Source organism: Phocoena phocoena, chromosome 3, assembly GCF_963924675.1.
Source record: "Phocoena phocoena chromosome 3, mPhoPho1.1, whole genome shotgun sequence".
NCBI classification, from domain to species: domain Eukaryota; kingdom Metazoa; phylum Chordata; class Mammalia; order Artiodactyla; family Phocoenidae; genus Phocoena; species Phocoena phocoena.
This window is the reverse complement of record NC_089221.1, coordinates 33,593,035-33,603,917: the sequence shown is the minus strand read 5'-3', so window position 1 is coordinate 33,603,917 and position 10,883 is coordinate 33,593,035.

Genomic DNA, 10,883 nt, shown 5'->3' with positions numbered 1-10,883 from the left:
TGTTGTAACGTCTCATGATCCATTGTATTTCTGCAGTGTCAGTTGTTACTTCTCCTTTTTCATTTTGAATTCTGTTGATTTGAGTCTAATTCCTGTTTTTCTTGATGAGTCTGGCTAATCGTTTATCAATTTTGTTTATAATCTCAAAGAACCAGCTTTTAGTTTTATTGATCTTTGCTATTGTTTCCTTCATTTCTTTTTCATTTATTTCTGATCTGATCTTTATGATTTCATTCCTTCGGATTACTTTGGGATTTTTTTGTTCTTCTTTGTCTTATTACTTTAGATGTAAGTTTATGTTGTTTGAGATGTTTCTTGTTTCTTGAGGTAGGATTGCATTGATATAAACTTCCCTCTGGAAACTGCTTTTGCTGCATCCCATAGGTTTTGGTTGCCGTGTTTTCATTGTCATTTGTTTCTAGGTATTTTTTGATTTCTTCTTTGATTTATTCAGTGATCTCTTGGTTATTAACTAGTGTATTGTTTAGCTTCCCTGTGTTTGTATTTCTTACAGACTTTTTCCTGTAATTGATATCTAGTCTCAAAGCATTGTGGTCAGAAAAGATCTTTATATGATTTCCATTTTCTTAAATTTACCAAGGCTTGATTTGTGACCCAAGATGTGATCTATCCTGGAGAATGTTCCTTGAGCACTTGAAAGTGTATTCTGTTGTTTTTGGACGGAATGTCCTATAAATATCAATTAAGTCCATCTTGTTTAATGTGTCATTTAAAGCTTGTGTTTTCTTATTTTCATTTTGGATGATCTGTCCATTTTGGATGATTGTCCATTTTCATTTTGGATGATCTAAATTGCTTTCTCAGAAAGTAGTGTGTTAAAGTCCCCTGCTATGGTTGTGTTACTGTGGATTTCCCCTTTCATGGCTGTTAGTATTTGCCGTATGTATTGAGGTGCTCTTATATTGGGTGCATAAATATTTACAATTGTTATATCTTCTTCTTGGATTGATCCCTCCATTATTATGTAGTGTCCTTCTTTGTCTTTTGTAATAGTGTTAATTTTAAAGACTATTTTGTTTGATATAAGAATTGCTACTCCAGCTTTCTGTTGATTTCCATTTGCATGGAATATATTTTTCCGTACCCTCACTTTCAGTCTGTATGTGTCCATAGGTCTGAAGTGGGTCTCTTGTAGACAGCATATATAAGCGTCTTGTTTTTGTATCCATTCAGCCAGTCTATGTCTTTTGGTGGGAGCATTTAATCCATTTACATTTAAGGTAGTTATCTATATGTATGTTCCTTTTCCCGTTTTCTTAATTGTTTGGGGTTTGTTGTTGTACATCTTTTCCTTCTCTTGTGTTTCCTGCCTAGAGAATTTTCTTTAGCATTTGTTGTGGAGTTGGTTTGATGGTGCTGAATTCTCTTAACTATTGCTTATCTGTAAAGGTTTTAATTTCTCTGTCAAATCTGAATGGGATCCTTGCTGGGTAGAGTAATGTTGGTTGTAGTTTTTTCCCTTTCATCACTTTAAATATGTCTTGCCACTCCTTTCTGGCTTGCAGAGTTTCTACTGAAAGATCAGCTGTTAACCTTGTCGGGATTCCCTTGTATGTTATTTTTGCTTTCCCTTGCTGCTTTTAATATTTTTTCCTTGTATTTTATTTTTGATAGTTTCATTAATATGTGTCTTGGTGTGTTTCAACTTGGATTTATCCTGTTTGGGATTCTCTGTGCTTCCTGGACTTGATTAACTATTTCCTTTCCTATATTAGTGAAGTTTTCAACTATAATCTCTTCAAATATTTTCTCAGTCCCTTTCTTTTTCCGGGGCCCATATAATTTGAATATTGGGTCGTTTAATGTTGTCCCAGATGCCTCTAACACTGTCCTCAATTCTTTTCATTGTTTTTTCTTTATTCTGCTCTGCAGTAGTTATTTCCACCAGTTTATCTTCCAGATCACTTATCTGTTTTTCTGCCTTAGTTATTCTCCTATTGATTCCTTCTAGAGAATTTTTAATTTGATTTATTGTGCTGTTCATCATTGTTTGTTTGCTCTTAGGTCTTCTAGCTACTTGTTAAATGTTTCTTGTATTTTCTCCATTCTATTTCCAAGATTTTGTATCATCTTTACTGTCATTACTCTGAATTCATTTTCAGGTAGACTGCCTATTTCCTCTTCATTTTTTTGGTCTGGTGGGCTACAACAAATAGACATTTGTTGATGATTTTACTATGAAAAATAGATGCTAGACACTTATTGCCAAACTAAAATTTGTCTTGTGATACCATTTTCATAAAGAAATCATAGTATTAATATTTCTGTGTCTTTCTTATATCCCCCAGCAAGTGAGACTTTGTAAGAAGCAATATAAAACTGATAAAGAAGGTCAAACTGCTCTTTTCATCAGATGGCACTGATTAAGAACTGGACTTATTTGGTCTTGAAGAAGCCAAACCAGTCCTATATGCAGAGTTCGAACACTTCTTCCCTCTTGCTGGAAAAGTTCCCAAACTCTCAATTTACTAGAAATAAGTACATTTGGACTCTTGTTGATCAGGGATCATTCCTGGCCCTCTCTCTTCCATAATATGGAGATATTGATCTCTTGGGCTTTTGTGAGGATTAAATAAAATGATATATTTAGAGTTCCTACACGGTGCTCACAATTGAACTCAGTAATGAGGTTTCCATTTTTCCTTGATTCTGAGTCCAAGACAATGTTGGAAATTTCCACAGAATGACATACAGTCATGAATAAGACATGGTAGAAATTGCTTAAGTGTCTAATGTCTGGTGCAGAAAATAAAAGCAGAGGAGACCTTAATGAAGTAGAGGTCCTTGGATGCCATAGTCAGTTTATAATGAGACATGATGTGGCAGTTTGGTGGAGCTGATGTTGGGAGGAAGGGTATTTATTATAGCTTCAATATTCAATGTATTTTATAGCACTTTACATCTTTGGAAAATGGTAGTAATGAATATGCCAAATCTTATGGTTCCAGAATACTTGGCATTTCAGTGTACTCTGAGTGCATTGTGTTGTTAAAGTGGACAAATGACATAGTTTATTTCAATTTAAGCATATTCTAAATTGCTTTCTCAGAAACTTCTGGCTAAGACTAATTTATCTATGGTACATGTAGAATTTAATGGACTGAGTGTGACACAGTTAATGTGAATTAGCAGTTTTATTAAAGATAATCTCTAATTTAGACTCATTAATTCTCAAAAGAAGTTAGTTCTGAATCTTTTACAAATTGATACTTCACTCTTGATAATTAGAATTTTGAGGGAACACAAATTATCAAGCTATAGTGAAATGTTTCACTGTAAGTGCTATTGGAAAGCTCTGACAGAAAAACCACAGTTCTCAGGGGTAGATCATGAGTTGAAGGTGGTGATATAAAACAAAATGCAGGTGGAACCATGAGGGAGGTACACCCAAACTTTGAATTAGTCTAAATAGTCACTGAGCTGTACATTCGATTGGAAATTTACTGAATTTACGAGGCATTGTGGCAGAGTGGAAAAGGCATTAGTTCAAGAACTAAGGACAGATGTATCCAAATACTGGGCCACCAGTGAGGCCTGCTGTCCTTGTGCAAGTAACTTTAAGCCTTAGATTTATCATCAGTAAGAAACAAAAACACAGCAGTAACAGCAAAATACCAACTGAACACATTTCATAGGGTTATTATAGAAATATATTTATTTATTTAGCAGGTGGTTATTGAGTACTTCCTAAGTGTCACTGGACATTTTCCACATGGCAGTGAACAAAATCAGGCTGGATCTGTGCTCTCCTAGAGCTTGAGAGACAGATAGGCACACACTCAGATACACACAAGAATACATGTAGAATCACTTCTAAAGGAGTTTCCACAAGGGAGAAAAATATGGTTCTGGAGCTGGATTGACTTGCCAGGTTTGCTAAGGCTTCATTGAGGAAATGGTTATGAGCTTCAGTTTAAAGGATGAATAGGGAGTAAGGAATGAAGAGAGGTCCCAGTAGAAGGAACAGCAGGTACAAAGGCCAGTCGGATAATATGAGGCTACAGCAGAAAGAGTGAGGAGCAACTTGCTGTCAACTGAGGCTTGAAACAGAAAAAGGGCTTTGTAGGCAATACTAATGATTTGGCTTTCAATCTGCAAACAATGAAAAGTCACTGAAGGTTTTTAAGCTGTGAGGTGACAAAATTGGATTTTGTGGCTACAGAGTGGGAGAACAGCTCATAAAGGGCTAGATAGCAGGAAGCTGCTGTGTAGTCTAGATGAACGAGTGATTGTCTTGACTAGAGTCTCATGGGGTTGTGGACAGAAATGAAATAATTCGAGAGATTCTTAACATGGATTGAGTGTAGGGGTGGCTGAGAGAGAGGTGTCAAGCCTGACTCCTCTGTTACTGGATTGTCTGAATGGCTGGATGGTGATGTCTTTCGAGAAGGAAACCACTGCAGGGGAGAGAGAAAAACTCAGTTTTTAATATATTACATTTGAAATGTTTTTGAGACATCCGAATGCAGGTGTCAAGAAGAATTTGGATTTTAGAGAGGAAAAATCTTGTCATTTTTGTTATTCCTTCTTCTACTTGTGTCCTCCACTCACTTTCTTTTGGATCTTTCCTTATCAGCTTTTTAAGCATTCTCAAGACTTTCCCAGTTTACAAACACAAACACCCTAAAAAAAGAACTCTTTCACATCATATTTCTCTTAGCCATTGCCTCACCTCATAGTCAAATTTCCAGAAGTCATTGTATTCATTGTTTCCATTTTTCTTAATTCTTACTCACAGCTACACTTACTGATGATAAATCTAAGGCTTAAGGATTTAAGTTACTTGCACAAGGACAGCAGTCTTTGCAACATGAACTCATTAATTCTCAAAAGAAGTTAGTTCTGAATCTTTTAGAAATTGATACTGCACTCTTGATAATTAGGATTTTGAGGGAACACAAAGTAAATTGCTGTGAAAAATAAGATGTTTTAACATGCTTTGAGTTTTTAGGTTTAGGTGTGCTATACAATATTTCTTCCTTTTTTTCCTGTCAGCCTCTGGAGGGGAACTCTAGCCTGGATGTGGGGGGATATGTATATTTAGCTGGTGAGATAAAAAATTGGTGCAGTGAACTATGAGATAGTTGTGCGGCTTGCCCACAAATTTCTGCAAATTCCATGTGTATTGCTATTGATATACTGCAATAAAATTACCTCCCACCCTGGGAGTTGGCTGAGAAGAATTTAGTATTTAATGAAAGGTTGGCTCGGTAAGTCCTATTTTCCAAATCAGAAAATAAAACTTTAAGAGGAAGAAATTTGGACAATTGTTCCATGAGTTTGTAGACATTAGGTCTTGGCTTGACACTGCTTTTAATTATATAAGCCTATTGGGAATATGGTTAATGAAAAAGGATGTGATATGAAACTTGAATAATTTTATGTATTGAAATGTTCCTAGTTGTTAATACAATAATCAACACTTCTAGGCAAAGTCTAAGCATATTATTTTCCCTTTTCCATGAAAGTAGAGAGAAAGCCATAGATAAAGAAAAAGCAGATGTTTAATAACAAACAGTAGTAATCTGGAGTTGGTTAGCCTCATGACTATCCATCTTAAGGAAACATATTTTCCAGTAAAGCTGTCAATACTCCTGAAACTATTTTGGGAACTCTAAAGGGTATTTTGTCATAACCCTATAGTGTCTGGGTGTTATAAGCTTCTGTCTTCACTGCAATTTGGGTGTCATTGGGCCAATGATATCATCCATACGGATGTACAGTTGAGTGTAGAAGCTATGTTTCTCCAGTAATTAACTGATGTTTTATCTTTTCTCTGTAGTGTGGGAAACAGAATACTTTGATGTGATACCTCAATAAATAAATGCCAAGGTACTGGCATATTCCTTCTTTTTTTTTATTGTAAAAATAATGTCACAAAATTGAAGAAAGATTGCCTCCCAAATAATACCTATAATCTCACTATTCTAATAAAACAAATTTCATGTTTACATTAAAAAAATCTATTCCATATTTACATGCATAATTGCACACTATTTTATGATGGTTATATTCCATTTCATCAAATCAATGTGCAATAATTTAATTATTCCCATTTATTTAACGTATAGATTACCTTGAATTTGTATGTTTATGTCTTTTGCCCAATTTGGGAAAGTTTCATTCATTAATCACTTCAAATATTTTTCTGCACCAAACTCTCCTTTTCATTCTGAGACTCTGATGACATGACTGTTAGCTTTTTCTGTTTATATTGTGCCATAGGTCCTTGAGAGTCTGTTCACTAAAAGAAAAATCTTTTTAATTCTCTGTTCTTCAGATAAGATAATTTTAGTTGATCCATCTTTCAGTTTACTAATTTTGTTCCTCTATCATTGTCGTTCTCTATTAAGATCATCCAGTGAGTTTTTATTTTGGTAGTATATTTTTTTCTAAAATTTCCATTAGGTTTAAAAAAATAGCTTATATTTATGATTTTTTTCAACCCTGTTGTGTAATAAATTATCCACCCAAACTTACTCAAATTCTGCTCTGTTTGTATCTATAAAATTTATGGACTTAAATAAAATGTAAGCTTTAGTAAGTCATTATTAGATGTAGAAGTCAATTTTACATCCAATACAGAAGACTCTTTTTGTGGTGTGATATATTGGAAATAGAAGTAAGATTCCTAAAAGTTAGCATTGAGAAATGATCAGAAGAAATACTGGAATTCTAGGGCTTTCCTGGTGGCACAGTGGTTAAGGATCCACCTGCCAATGCCCGGGGCCCGGGTTCGAGCCCTGGTCTGGGAAGATTCCACATGCCGTGGAGTAACTAAGCCCGTGCACCACAACTACTGAGCCTGCGCTCTAGAGCCTGTAAGCCACAACTACTGAGCCCACGTGCCACAACTACTGAAGCCTGCATGCCTAGAGCCCATGTTCCACAACAAGAGAAGCCACTGCAATGAGAAGCCTGAGTACCACAACAAAGAGTAGCCCCCGCTTGCCTCAACTAGAGAAAGCCCATGCATAGCAACGAAGATCCAATGCAGCCAAAAATAAATAAATTAAAAAAAAAAATACTGGAATTCTGTTTTCCAGTAGCCCAGAGAGAGGTCTCTTTGGGCTCCCTTGTCTATGAAAACAAATTGAAGAAAAAATAAAAGGTGAAACTTGGCCACAGTTTTTTGGACAGTGGATAGACTAAAATGTGATGGTTATGATTTGTTAGTTTCTGGTTGTCCCTGAGATAATTTTTAATTTATTTTTACTTTTTTATTAAATTATAATTGACATACAGTATTCTATTAGTTTCAGGTGTACAGCATAGTGATTCTATATTTTTATACATTACAAAATGATCACCATAAGTCTAGTTGCCATCTGTCACCATACAGAGTTATTGCAGTATCGTTGACTATATTCCCTATGCTGTACATTACATCTTTGTGACTTATTTATTTTAGAGCTGGAAGTTTATACCTCTTAATGTCCCTCACCTATTTCACTTATCCCCCCACTTCCCTCCTCACGGATGACCACTGGTTTGTTCTCTGTAACTTTGAGTCTGTTTCTGTTTTGTTTTGCTTGTTCGTTTGTTTTCTTTTTTAGATTTCACATATAAGTAAAATCATATGCATTTGTCTTTCTCAGTCTGATTTATTTCACTTAGCTTAATACCCTCTGTATCCATCCATGTTGTCACAAATGGCAAGATTTCATTCTTTTTATGGCTAATAGGCCATTATATATATATATGTGAATGTGTGTCTGTATATATGTATGTATATACATACATATATACAGACACACACACACATCTTTATCCATTCATCAGTTGATGATCACTTAGATTGCTTTCATCCTGAGAGGATTTTCAAAATAATGAATTCAATCCAGTTTTTTGATTTACGATCCTTCTTTTCCTCTCTTTTTTCCACCAGTGCTATTGAGGACCTACTCTAAATAAGCCAGCCATAGGGAATATAGAGATTTAAAGACACCATGCCTTTTAAAAGTCTATTTGGGAAGCAGACATGCAGACGGAAACGGAATACATTATAATAATTGTGATAGTGAAGGTAGGAACATGTGTGTTGTGGGAGGAAAGACCAGAAAGTGCAAAATCGGCTTGAGGAAGGTAGATCAGGCTTGGCAGAGAATGCATTTCCACCAAACCACAAATATAAGTTTGGTATGTTCAGGCAATGTGCCTGTAATTCTTCATAAAGTCAGAGCAATTCTGTCTGCATATACATGGACAATGACTGCTGTATTAGTCAAGTTTCAGTTGCAAAACCCAGAAACCATCTGAGTTAGTTTAAATAGAACAAGATTTAACACAGGAAACTGGATGCTTTCCATTTTATTAGAAGAGCTGGAATACAGGCTTTGGGCCAAGCTTCCAGGAATGAGTCTCTGACAAAGAGCATAGAGCTGGCTTGTCAAGGGGGTTGCATCCTGTGCCATGACCGGCACGTGGGGGACTTCTCCTTCAGGTTGGGAATCAGCCTAACTGTTGTCGCCAGTACACACAGCCTCAGAAGCAGTCCAAGGATCAGAAAGCCACCACCACAATTGTTGGTTCTAAAATCACACCCTCTGTCATCCATGCCAACAGAGTGGATTCACTCTCTTAACAGCTATGAAACGAGGGACCAATCAATCACTACAACTTCTGTTACCGTTGTAGTAGAAATCCAAATACCTCTACCACCAGGCTTGCCAGCCAAAGTACTTGAAGCAGTGGAAGAGTGGTCTCTATCTCATTCTGCTATCCAAGTCTAAATTACATCTGGGTCTAAATTGCATTTGGAAATTTAGCTGCAGGGAAGTCTGAGAAGTGTCATTTTAGTTTCCCATTTTTGCATTATAAGAAGGTACATCTAAAAGGGTTAAAAGGTTTTTGAGACAGGTATTCTGCAATACCTATCTCTCACAGTATCTGCTATAGGTGGTAGAAAGATGAATGAAGTAGAGGCCCAGAATTCTTCATTCTATGACCACCGATATCTTCAGTGTAATCACTTTCACGTATTATGTACTGTTTTTTATGATGTCTCTTTCTCAATACTGGTGTAGACTCTTATCTTGGATTTGTACTGGAGCTTGTGCTTTTTTTCATTGAATAGGTTTGATTATGATGAATATCTATTGAAAATGAATTTGAATACTGGAAATAATACTAAATAATGGTGAATAAGATAGATTGTCATAATAGATAATACTGTTTACATTGAAAACATTCACACAAAAAATATATTGTCAGCCAAACCATTGTCATAGTGAAAAAAACAGTCCTTGTGTGGCAGTTCAGGCCAAGTGCCTCACCCTTCACTACTTGCAATGCCTCAATCATTAACTCAGGTATTTATTGAACATTTAATATGTACAATGGCTGTGCAGTGTTTTACATTTAGAACTTTCATTTGTGCTTTGCTTTATGCCTCTTTTACAGTGTGCCTTCCCTTATGTTGTCTTATTTTGTATGAATAACCAGCTTATTTTTTTAAAAAGAAACTGAGACCGAGAGATTTATTGTTAAGAATGCCAACCAAAAGGAATAGTTCTATTGGATATTTTATTTTGTGAAATTTATTTCATATGACCAATACCATTCATATTCCAAAACTGAACCCATTTTGTCTTCACTTGTGATTTTTGACATACATTGTTTCTGGGTTGTGTTAGAAATTAGAAAATTCTGACTGAAGATCTTGTTACTTTCCTGTGAATTATATGAAAAATGTCATATTCTATCACTAGTGGCTGTTATCGTTAAATGTTGAACAGCTTCCTTGGAAAGATTTTTAAATAAGATACCTTACCTTTTATTTTCCTCAAAATGGATTGAACATCATATTTCTCTCATTCAACAATAAGTCTACTTTATAAACCACACAAAATTTTTTTTATTATTTTAGAGTTACACTCACATTTAAAGGCAAAGCTGCTGCTGCATATGTAATTTCAATTGTTATATGTGACAAAGGTTTTATATTTTATTGACTCCATCTCTCTCTATATTTTTTTACTACTGTTACTCACTATGTACTATTATTTACCTGTTCTAAAAGGGACAAAATAAGGATGAGTTTATTTTATATTTTGATGAATTCTAACTTTTTCTAAGCAGATATTTAACAAATGAATTAATCTGCATATCAGCTATCCTACTTCTGATTCTTTCTAAATTTTCCACTATTAATAATTTTTTTAAAAACTGAGGGGGTTGATATAATTCTAGTTAGGCAATTTCTAAGCCTTTCTTTTCTTGCTAAAAAGCACCAAAAAAAGAAAGACAGAAAGAAAATATCTCTGTTTATATCTTTCAAGCCATTCATCCATCCATCTTATTTATCCATTGGTCCAATTTTTCTTGTTTATTTTGTGGTGATTTGCATGATTTTAGATGTTATAAAGGACAAATGACTATAAAATAGACTGTAGAAATCTATTATCTAAATGGAAATCAGTAAAAACAAAAAAAGAAAACCAAGGTCTATTTCTAATAATACTGCACTGCATATACAAAAGTTGTTAAGAGAGTAGATCTTAAAAAAAAGAAAGCTGGAGGGAGGAGTCAAGATGGCGGTGTGGGAACATGCGAGTTAACATCTCCTCACAACGAGGGCATCTGCTGGCCTCTGGTGGGGGACTCTGATGCCCAAAGAGACGGGAGGGGCTCCAGAATGAACTGGTAGGACGTAGGGGGACTGAGAGGGGAGGAGAAGTGGAGGCCATACAAGATTGACGCCCCTGAGGCTGGGAAGATCAGGAGAGGCAGGTGGGAGGGACTCTCTGGGAAGAGCAGGAGAGGAGCGGAGGGTGATCACCTGGCCCACTGGACCGGGGAGCCTGCTGAGCTCCCAAGTCGGTTCCCGCCCTCCAAAGCCCCATCCAGGCCACGTGGGTCCT